The following is a 12,030-nucleotide window of genomic DNA, read 5'->3' on the forward strand; positions in this document are numbered from 1 at the left end:
TAGTAGTTTATGCTTTCGTGTTGCTGAAATAACATCCTTGCCCGGTTCTCCAAGCTCAGAAGGCTTTCAGTGTTACAGCTCCTGCTGCTGCTTACATTCCTCATGTCCAAACAACCAGGACTTGCTGCTGCTCCAGTCCTACAGACATCTCTGGCTTCGCTCCTCATTATCCAGTTGAAAACCACCTCCTTTTCCAGGATTCCCTGTAGCTGCCTTCTAAATAAAATAAGCCCTTTACTCTCTTTCCTTATCCCTCAGATTACCTACTGCAGTCATCATCTCTGTTTCTTTGGTCAGGCTTGACTGTGGTTTGATGCCAGGTGGATTTCAGAAGTAATGCATATGGAAGGAATTCAGCTAGCACTCCTTCATCTCAGCACACCACCTCTCCAGGACTTGAGGAGTGTGCCGTGAATTAGATCAGGAAATAATTTTTATTTCCTGCTGCTCTTTCTTATTATCTTTCAATGGAACAGGCCCCCTGATCTGGTTCACAGCATGGCCCGGCAAAGAGCTGGAGTTGGGAAAACTGAGGGGTGGTGCAGTATTGCATCAGGACAAAACATCCCCTGGGTGTTGGGATGTTTCTGAGGCAACAGGATCAGAAAACTGTGGTCTTTGTTCTACCGGCTGACATGAGCCTTTCCTCAATTTCTAGCAAACTTGTTAATATATCTTACAGTCCAGTAAATCTGCATGTGTTTTCAAATCTCATCTGACCTCCCTCTCATTTGCTTTCTGTGTTATTTAATGTCTTTTTTTTTTTTTGCAAATTGTTTTATTAAACACTTTAAACAATTCTAGAAGTACAGTCTTGCTTTAAAAAAATCTAGGTAGGAGTTACTTATGAGCAGTTCACACACACAAAAAAAAGCTGACCAGTCTAAAAGAACGGGGGGAAATACTTGAATGTGAATGTGGATGGACAAAGTAGGAAGGAAAAATGGGCACCTGAAAAGCATCAGAGCAACAGGATGTGTGCTACTTTTGTTTAAAAATCTGACTTGTAGATATGCAATGATTGAGCAAAGAGCCCAGAAATGAAATATATTACTGTTCTTCATGAAAGGCAGTTCAAGTGTACGCTCAATATATCAGTTGTGAATGCTGGAAAAGACTGGGTGTAGCACAGTGAGTGTTAGTCATGGCCTGGAAACCGGGTATGAAAACAATTTAAGCTGAATAGTTACTCAGCTAATTGCTTTGAGTAAGTCTCAGATTTACACACCCTACAACCCAAACTTGAAATTTTTACTTGATAGTACGAGACAAATACTTGCCCTTTCTCCAGGGGAAAAAAAAAAATATTAGAGGCTTTCTAAAACTGCATTTGCGGTAGTACAAGCAAGCAGGCAAAGAAAATGCTTGCATTAAGGATCTTGGAGAACTGCAAAACTGTGATTAGCTGAGCTCTGGAAAATGCACTGGAGTGGACACAAAGTGCCAGTGCTGCATGGTGCATATCCTGCCTGCTCTCCACGTGCTCCCACTCTGAAAGCAGCATGCAACCTGTACTTTCCCTTTAATTGCCTCAGTGAACAAAAAACACAACAGCTTAGCTTTAAACTTACCTTCAAAAGCCACTGGACTTTGCACCAAAACAAATATACATGTGCATGATTCATGCTAACTCTCCTTGGGTGCTCTGCCAATAACATAACTTTTAAAATCACCACATCTACTCGCTAAATAAATGTGCTTACATCTTTGGTGCATGAAGCACTTGGTCTGAAGTGTACATACTCAGTATAGAGGCAAACTAAGTTCCAACTTCAGTTTTCTTTTCTGCACTTGGACTGAATTATTTACAAAGAGATAAGATCACGGCAAGCTGACATTTACATGGTAATTCCTTCTTGAAATCTGCATAAAACACGAGCAAAGGTGCAGAAATTAGTGAAGCTTAGATTAAGGCTACAAATAAAGCTAGACAAGAGTAAATAAGTATTGATCGAAGTACGCTGGGAGAAAATACCAATTCCCGTGTAAGCTAATCTAGGCTTGCAAAGAAGTGCATACATGCTGCAGAACTAAATAGGAGGACACCTTTTAAAGACAATCAAGCAAACGTTGCTAATAATTGCATCAAGAAACATGTTCCACCATATATTGTTGCTTGTTTTTTTTTTGTTCTAGTATATCGTGCTAATATACAAGCTCTTCAGGGAAAGGGTAGATTTTCTGCATGATTATTAAAGGACAGCAGAGAGAGCACAGACTATTACAGGAAAGAAGGGCTGGAAATTGGAAGTAGACGTCAGAGAGGGGTACGGAGTTGACGTAAATAGTAGAGACTTGAGAGGGACCGTAAAAGATAGCTTTAGCTGGAGAGGGGGAGAATGGAGGCCAGCAAATGTTGCAATAGCTAACTAATGAATAAGATATGAATCACAGTTGTGGTGGTGATGACAGGGAAAGATTTCAAAGATGTGGCCCAAGACGAGAATCTCAGTGAGACAGATAAAACACTGAATGTGAAACTGAGATTGGGGAAAAAGGGGCAACAAAAACTTCATTGAGCCAACAGAGCAAAAGTAAGAAGAAGCGAGAAGCCTGGATAAGTAAAGAAACTCTTTCTTTGAAATAGGAAATGTTCAAAGAGTGTTCAGTAGAATTAGTATTTCAGTGGAAATAGTGTTTCAACAGAAATACAGGAATCGATGAATTAAAATGCATAAAGCAATTAAATTAAGAATTAATTAAATTGAGTATATCTATAGAATAGAAGAATAATAGGAAAAAACCTTACATACGGGAGGAAACTTACCCCTTCAGTGACACATCATGGCAAGTACCATGTGCATGAAGGGAGGAGCAAAAAACCCCAGTGACAGAATAATAAAACCTGTCCCTAGTTCAAGATACCAAGCAGTGATGTGTTTTCTAAAACTGTATAATCATATTATACTAAGTCTGATTTTTTAGCAGTTCTCAGAGACAACAAAATAATAAAAAAAAATCTGTTAAATTCTGCTAAAGCTGGTAATACAGTGTCTAGTACAAAAAGAAACGTACAGAAAAGGAATCTTACAATGAAGGAAGAAACAATTTGGTGAGAAGGGAGGGGGATTTGGAAAAGAAGAGCACAGCTGCATTTTAAGAGCAATTGCCTATTCTCATAATTTTTTTTCAAGTTGGTAATTTCCCCAATGGTTCCTTCACATCCCGCAGAAGGCTCAAGTGTGGGATTCCCCTCAGAGAAAGCTTGGGGAGGTGCTGTTTTCCCCCTCAATGTGTGCATCCAGCATTACTGTAAGAAAGGTGCTTGCTCACTGCAAATAGTTTTTCTTTAAATAATAACTTTTTTTATTAAAATAGGGAAATGAAACAGACTGACATTAATAATGGGGGGCCGTTAAGAACATTCTGGGATAAGAAGGGGTAATTGATAAGTTTAAAGCACCATAATCTTACATGCAACTGTTCTTAGTCTTTTTGACTAAGAGCTCTACGGCCATCTGGAATGCTTGATCTTGACACTGTGATGAATAATGAATTATTTCACTAGTAAGTAAGAGTAATGAGCAAATTTCAAATATGGAAATTATAGAATTTATATAGAAATTATTTGAATGACTGAGTTCATACCTTACATTGATGGGATGGCATGGAAAACATCTCTAACGAAAATTAAATATAAGTAACAAGTTTAATTGCTGAGTTTGTTGGGAAACAAAATCTCAGCTTAGATTTTTTTTTAAATATCCAATGTCTCAATAGTTTTGTGAAACATTAGACTTGTGTAAAGCTGTAACTTGCATCCTGGTTCCATCCCAAACCTGTCGTATTAAAATGAGGCAGATGAGCTTCATGTGATTTATCTTAAAATGTTTTCATTTATCATCTTTAGTCTCAGAGCTTTGTTCTAACCCAGCAGAGAGACGTGCATCTAAAAACAACCAAGGCTCAAGACCAACCTGCCCTAAAAACAACAACAAAGCAAAGTAGCATGAACATTTCCATAACAAGCCTGCTATGCTGGGACAGAGCTTCATAAAGAAATGTCAGGAGAGATAAATCTCACAGGTCTCCTCTATTTCACTAGTTTGCTTGTTTGTTGGGGTTTTTTTAAGGGAGTTGATTTGGTGAGAGACAACTACTCTTTTAACAATAATGTACATACTGTGTATGCATGTAACACACATATTAACTTAAATAAGTCATATGTAACCATCTCTTGTTCATTATCACATGGGACTTTCGACTTTCACTTATTTTGACCAGGCACAAATGGGCAGGATTCAGTATGCACAAAATTATACACAAGAAGTCTTAAATTACACTCAAATAGTTTTCTAGTGACCTCTGTTCATAAAATTTTTTGTCTGTGATGGTCCAGCCACTTCTGTGCTTTTAAGAAGAGTAATTCAATAATATTAAAATAATTTTAATTTAGTACATGTTATTTCAGTAAAACTGCAGAAATCACACAAAGAGAAACAGAACCGTACGTGTGCTATGTCAGCTTATAAAAAATGTTGACTACAATGCTTGGTGTCTGCAATTCCCATTCAAATAAATACCTAAATGGGAAGGCTCTATTTTACTTATTATATTGACTTGTCAGGAAAGTCTTTCATGATGACCCAGCAAAACCGAGGCACATTGTCTCTTAAATTCTTTATCATCAGATCAGCAAGAGAAACCACAGCAAATATTTGAGTATGGGGTCAGACCACTTCTTGTGTTTTACCCATAGTTAGAGGAGGTGGCGAAGGTGCTGCCAACTTTTCCTAGTATAGTCCATTTCCCAAACTTCTGAATGAGTCTCTGCTTCCACAGAATTGTTATGAGCGACTCCATATCTGGCCTTAAAATAAACTGAAAGGCGTTTTTGTTTTGCAAATGAAAACATTTTGTGGCAGAAATGCTGTGCATGACCGTGGAGACCTCTGCCAAAGCCAGCCGGCTACTGGAAAGATAGAAAATCAATGACTGCACAAGTCTGGCTGCTTGTTTCACAACTGTCAAGCTGTTAGGCAATACTAATATGGTTATTGCATATTAATAGAATATAAAACTAATTAAAGCTTATTCCAGCTAAAAGCCTAGTAAATAATCAAATTTCTGCTTTCTAAATGGTTGCATATTTAAATAGTTAAAGGCTGTTTATGATATTTAGCATGTTATTAAGATTTGAACTGTGATACAAATTTACACAATCCAGTCAGTAATCTACACTTCAAAAGTGCTTTTGATACAAAAGGAATCAGTATCGTCTCCTGGGTAAATGTTTTAAATGTGGAATACGTTTTTCTCCTTCACTACAGATTGCCTTCTGCAACACCAGCCATTTTTATGGACAAAACGTATGCAGCTTCTTTAGAAGAAAATACTTACAAAACAGGGATTAAGAGAGCTCTTCTCCATGTCCGGGATAACGCGGTCCTCTTCGCTGACCATGCTGTAGTCGGAGGTTGCTATGAGTTTGGTTATCAGCAAGTATGGGATGGGGAGCCCACAGCTCATAAACAGGAAATAGTCCACGACTTGTTTTACATTCCAATAAATATTTTGTGGTTTTATTGCCTTTGGGACAGCATTAAGAGTGTGAATCAGGACAAAATGTATGAGACATCTATTTGCCCCTCAGAAAAGTTAGCCAAGATCAACAGCTAATAATAAAGCCTAGAGAGTCTGGTATGCTTCTCACTGGCAACAGCAAAGCCCTAATGTGGTGAATCCCTCAAAATATGTGAATTCCCAAGGCAAAAGCCTGCAACCATACCGAGATCTTACTTTTGAGAATTGTACTGCAAGTGCTTATACAATGTCACCTTGGGGAATGGGAATACAAGTGCGCGTGCAAACAGACTTCCTAAATCCAGTCTGAAAGTTCAATATGGAAACTCAAACACAAGTGCCCTCACTCTCCGCAGCTTCCTTGCCAAGCAAGAGGGGAAACAGATTTAAGAGGTGATCACACACCCAAAGAAAACCAATATATATTTGTAACTGCATAGAATTTTATTTCGTTTGAGTATATATTAGGGTTAAAAAAAGAAAGAATTTTTAAAAACCAAACTGAATGAAAAGCTCGTCTGCTTAGATAACATCTTTTATGGAAATAGTCTCTGATCCGTGTTATCAGATGAGCTCTGTTACACACAGGCTGTGGGGAAATATGTAGGTGTCAAAATTGGGAATTAACTTTGTAAATCAGCTGAGTCTTGCAGTACTGGGTGTCGGCCTGGCTTGGGACAGACCTCGGAGCAGTACTACTGATTGAGAAATTGGGCCGTGACCAGAATTGGCTTGAAATAGTCTGAAAAAGCCTTAAATTACTGTAAATGTGAGGGCTTTCACTAGCTGGTTTTCTGCTGTTCATACTGACTGCTGTTCACATTGAGGCATACTTTCTGGTGGTTTTTCAGCCTCTACTTTTACTGTTACTCTTGTATGAAGTGCTCTGGCGTCCAGGTCCGTGTCCTTAACTCAAAAGTTGAGAAATCCATGGAGATAAACACTGGACTCGCTGCAGTAGGGGCCGAGCCTCCAGGACAGCGCTCTCCTTCCTTCCCTTCTGGGCCTGTGTTTCTATTTTCTGAACTGCCGCAACTGTGTTTCCATTGAGTAAAAATAAGCAGAAGCTGCACATGTGCTTGTCCTCGGTACATGTAAAACAACATCTGAAATAGGTCATGGTGGTTTCTCCTCCTGGCACCTGTGTTATTGACTACACAGGTCAGTAATGAAGTGCTGGGTTTTGGGGGTTTTTTTTCCCTTCAGATGGAGCGAGAGCATGAAAGTGAAAATGCAAGTGTATGATTTAAAACCGCTAGTGATTTTTTTTTTTTTTTTGTACAGTAATGACCACAATAGTGAGGATCATCAAGAAATGTAATATATATTAAGCAACTGAACAGCAGAAATCGAAGGAAGGGGTGGGGAGGGCGAAGCTGACCCCCTTTTTAAAACTGCTGCATTTATGCTTCTGGTTACTTTTCCAAGATTTAAGAGCCTCGGGAAGCCGAAGTCCGTTACAAAGCCTTGTTCAGGCATTTGCTGGGTTTTACTCAGGATTTCGGCTTTGCTTTACAGGCGTGACTCGCGATAACTTTCTCCACACCAGAAGGCTTTCCTCAGCCGGCCGAGCTCAAGGAGAAGCCCCCGCGCCCCCGTCCCCGCGGCTCCCCGGCAGCTCCCCTCAGGGCCGGGCCACGGCCGCTCGCCCTCCGCAGCCTGGCCCGAGCGGGCGAGAGGAGGTGAGCGCAGACTTTTGCCTCCCCGGGGCAGCCGCCTCGACCCTCCGCCCGGCGGGGCTCTATTCGCCCTTGAGGAAAAGCCCCGCCGCCTCAGTCTCGCCCGCGGGCCCGGCCTCCTTTCCCGCCCCTCGCCGTTGAACGGTCGGGGCGCGCGCGTAGGGACCTAAACGGGGGGAGGCGGGAAGGGAGGGTGAGGAACAGGGGCGGGGGGCGGAGGCGCGCGCCTGCCCCCGCGCTGCGCCCGGCCCAGCGCAAGTCTCTCCCCGCCCGGCCAATCGGGCGCGGCCATTGCGGGAGGTGTGTGCCACGACCTCACTTCCGGTACCTGTCACTCCGCCTGTCAGTCCGGCGCTGGAGCGGGGTACTTGTGCCCTCCTCCTCCTCCTACTCCTCCTCCTCCCCCCCGCCCTGCCGTTGCCCGTGGCTGACGGCGGTTGGGAGGTATTAACGGGCGCGCCTCTGGGCCCCCTCCGCCTACCCGCGGGCCGGCAGTAATGCACGGTATTGCCTTAGGGGCGCCTGCCCCCCACCCCGCTCTCTGCCTGCGTCCCGGCTGGGGCTCTGGGAGCGGGGGGGGGGGGGGTGTGTGTGGGGGCACGGGGAGGGGGCGGAGGCGGCGGGGTGACGCCCCCGCCTCGCTAACGCGGTGGCGGTTTTGTTAATGACCTGTCCTCTTTCCTCCTCCTCCCCTTCTCTTTTCCCTTTATTTATTTATTTATCGGCCTCCTCGCCGCTTTCTGAAGCCCTCTGCGAAACTCCAGCGGTGGCCCGACCGAGGAGAAGGCGTTAGCTGGCCTGGGGAGATGCTTTAGCTGTTCCTGCTGCTGCTGCGCTCGGGTTTGGCGCCGGCTGCCCGCCCGGCTGGGACCGCGGTGGGCGGCAGCCCCGGGTTAGAGGGGTAAAGGACGAACGAGAAGCGGCCCCGGCGGAACCTGAGGCGTTTGTAGGTAAAAAGAGGTCTTGGAAACTTTGTGGGGAGGCTTCAGGGTGCTGGGGGGTGGGGAACAGAAGAGAAGGCAATGTCCTGTCGTGTAAGGTGCTGCTTTGCGACTGTCATGTCTCTTAAACGCAGCACATTTGAATTGTCCTTAACCTGGTTTGAGAAATGAACTCGGGCACTGGGCAGAAAATACGTGCTTGGAAGTTACCTTTATTGGCTTGGCTTCCTCAGGCAGGTTGTACTTTTACCAGTCGGTTGGTCAGAGGAGAGTCCTAGATCCTCCTAGAGTGAGGAGTGGGTATGCGGGAGCTCGCCCTGTATTTGCTTTTGTGGTTTGATGAGAAAAACATGTCCTTGATTCTCCCTACGGGGCTGTCCGCTTGCTTTCTGGAAAGCAAGTGAAAAAGCTAGCATTCAAAAAGTAATGGAAAGGAGTGCTAAAAGGTATTGCATTGTATTCATATTAAGATCAGCGCAACCTCACTGACATGAGTAGCTGTTCCTAAGCTCTCTGATGGAAGAAGTATGAGTGCAGGATTCGTCAGACAGGATTATCTGGAATAACGATGTTTGGCACTTTGGTGGCATTGGATGTCTTAGCAGTGCGGCACAAATAAGGATGTTGCATAAGTTTTGTTGGGAAGGAAAATTTTGATCGAACTGTGCTTGTATTATAGAACATGAACAGACTTTCTTATTGGCATCTAACACTGATTACTGGATTGAAATCTGCGTGGTCTTTGCAGGTAGCAAAACTGATAAGCTATAAAGTGTTGCCTTTATAAATTCTGAATCACTGACTTAATATTGAGGCTACCTGGTCTCATGCTGAAACTGACGGCAGTCGTGGTTCATGTGATGTGGTCACAAGTCTACTCAAAGTCTAACCAGCATTGTAACCTTTGTTATTTGGCATGAGCTATAAAGCAGCCATTGGCTCTTAGTTACTTTCAGTGGCAACTATTTGAATTTTAAGTAGTGCAATGTAGTGTTTCAGAAGGATGAGAGTGTGCGCAGACTTTATCAGAGGTTTGTAGAACTGCGTAGCCAGCACGCTCCCTTTCTTTTCCCATGTTTGGAAGGAACACTTGGCATAGTCCAAAAAAAAGTTCTTATCAATCTGCCGATGCCTTATATTGACTGTCATCCTCTACAGTCAGGTGGTACAGGGAGTTTTGGCTACCTGTTACAAACCCATATGCCCTGAAAACCTTGTGGTTTTCTCACTTGCTTTTGAGTAGTTCTTTATGTATAGAAAATGAAGACATTACCCCTCAATAGTGTAGCCTTCTTAAAGGGCATTATGAATTTCAAATCATGGGGAAAGGGTTGCATTTCAGTTGTGATTTACTACCATTATGCTTTTAGTATTTTATGTATCGAGCATTATAAAAATATAAGAGAAGATAATATCCTACAGGAGAGCAGCATACATGGCCTAGGATATTAATCTTGTTCTAGAAAATAGACTGCAGTGTTCATTGTCAACCCGAAGTAGTGAAGGAAGGCAATGTAAATTTCCTTAATATTTTTGAGAAGAAGCTCTTACTTCAAAATCGTAAATAGCACTTTCTTTCTCTTTACTTTGCTTTAGCTTACCTGCTGAGATTTGAGTTCTGAGTTCTGTTTCTCTTGTACATGGCATATTTGTTGCAAGGAGGAAAAAAAGAGAACACCAGACTTGTCTTGGGAAAGAAATTAAGTTGAATTCATCTTTATAATAAAATACAAACATATTTTCTTACAGCACTTTGAAATTTTAACGTATTTATTTAGATGTAAGGAAGAAATTCTTTATTGTGAGGGTGGTAAGGCAGTGGAACAGGTTGCCCAGAGAAGTTGTGGATGCCCCATCCCTGGAAGTGTTCGAGGCCAAGTTGGATGGAGCTTTGAGCAACCTGGTCTAGTGAAAGATGTCCCTGCCCATGGCATTGGGATTGGAACTAGATGGTCCATTCCAACCCAAACCATTCTATCATTCCATAAACTGAATCTAACTGCTTTTGCAAAATCTCTCTGAATCTTTAATTTGTTTGGTTTCTAGTTGAGTAGACAGGGGAGTCAATTTAATCAAACTATTATTTATTTTTATAGCTATGTATGCTTTTTTTTTCTGTATTTTTTTTAAACAGGCCTTATAAAGTATATAAAAGTAAAATCTCTGCCTTTGGGGTGTAAATGGTACTTAAAAGGCCAATTGCAGAGATATCTTTTGGGACGTGTGTGTGTGCACCTCAGAAACCATAACTACTTTAACAGTTTGTCCACATGAAGACTTGGATGTTTCTGAGAATGCTCTTTATGAGTAAAAGTATTTTTCTTTATAACAGAGAATTAAAATAGCACAAGGTTTTCACTGTAGTGGTTAAGACCAGTTGAGTGCTTTGGAATTTTTATAGTGTGAAGAAAAAAGATCAGAATGATACTGCTTTACACCCGTCATATAGCCTAGTTAGCTACATGTCATAGTCTTGCTGTAAAATTAAGTGTTGTGTTAAAGGCCTCAATAATTTAAAAAGTAATTTTAGTCCAAGTGAAATGACAGTGGTCTTTTTCTGAAGAACCATAAAGCAATATTTAAAAGCATTTTATTACATTACATCAATATAAAATTAGAATAGTAAGTTTGGGGAAATTTTGTTGAATCTCTATTTTTTTTTTTTTTTTAAGAAAGAATGTCAGCAGTTTTTTATTAATGAAGAGCCACTTATTATCACCAATGTGCACATGAAATGGAAAGGGAACAGATTCTAGAAAACAACTTCTGTTTCAGCCTTGCAAGATGCTGCATGAAGTGGTGAGTACGTTTGTGGACTGGGAGCTATCTTGGCATTATTTTTGAACAACTAGAGAAGAAAAAACATTTGAGGTAGAATTTTTGTAAAGAGTGATTAATGTATAGTCAGCATAATTATAGATTAATGGAAAGTAGTAGCACAATCAGGAGAACAGAGTAAGTAAAATTTCCTTATGTTCCAGTATCTATTGCTGTGTTAGACCTCTATGTAAAAGTTTGTATAAAAGCGTTATCCAGTAGAATTCTGAAATCTTAGTATTTTAGAAGTAGAGTGCTCAGCATTTCACAGGACCAGGTCTGTAAAATTAAATATTGAATGACTTTTTGACGTAGAATGCCAAATATTCACTGAATGGAAAAGAACTTATCTGATAAGGTCAGGCTCTAAACCATCACTATCCTCAAAATAAAACTAAAATCTCTCAAGAGAGTGTGATATTTGGTTTGTTTTAAAAACATTAAATTGATATGAGCAGATTGTTGTGTGACCAGATTGCATGTGGCATTGAGATGTTGCCAAATCTGATTCCACTTCCTCATACCAGTTCTAATAGTTTCTGCTTATGAAACAATATTTATTTATAAGTGCATTGCATGTGTCTTTTAAGTATCTAGGAAGTATAATTTCTGTGTCCAGTGAAGGATTTCTCATGCACAGATTAATACAAATTATAAAATACAATTAATTGGTGTTCTAATCCAGAATTAGGCTTAGGTTGTTACATGACTGGTTTGTATGGTTATTTGCTGTGTTTTAAAATGCTGTAAGGAGAAGCTGTAGAAACATTATACTTTGCAGACTGAAAGATGAAAACTAACAAATAGGCATAGTATAGTGGTACTATATTCATCTAAATTTCTTGTTTTAAGTTCAAGTTGTCTCATGCTTGTGGAAACACTAACAGTATAAGATCAATTTGCAAGCATTTGGCTGATTACGTATCCCTTTCTAGAAATGCTAATATACTATCACTTTTTTTTTTTTTTTTTAATTATGAACTAAGAGATTGTTCTCTTAAACTTTCCAAATGGGAAAAGAATCTTGTTCTTAAGTGTGTCTGCCTTGAGGAACTCAGAGTAGTTAGTAG

At 41.0% G+C, this 12,030-nt stretch overlaps 1 protein-coding gene across 9 annotated transcripts in view; it reads left to right on the plus strand.

Moving 5' to 3' along the window:
• The first annotated feature begins 7,504 nt into the window (after nucleotides 1-7,504).
• The window catches only part of PPARA (peroxisome proliferator activated receptor alpha), a 40,698-nt gene continuing 36,172 nt past the window's right edge, over nucleotides 7,505-12,030 (plus strand). For 3 of the 9 annotated variants that reach the window (XM_086757884.1, XM_086757953.1, XM_086757937.1), the window contains exons 1-3: nucleotides 7,577-7,706; nucleotides 7,949-8,152; nucleotides 10,816-10,942. The gene's annotated coding sequence lies outside the window, so the exon portion shown is untranslated. The other 6 variants (XM_086757903.1, XM_086757911.1, XM_086757918.1 and 3 more) reach the window with 6 other exon arrangements.

This window comes from Chlamydotis macqueenii, chromosome 1 (assembly GCF_036417535.1).
Source record: "Chlamydotis macqueenii isolate bChlMac1 chromosome 1, bChlMac1.mat, whole genome shotgun sequence".
Lineage (NCBI taxonomy): Eukaryota > Metazoa > Chordata > Aves > Otidiformes > Otididae > Chlamydotis > Chlamydotis macqueenii.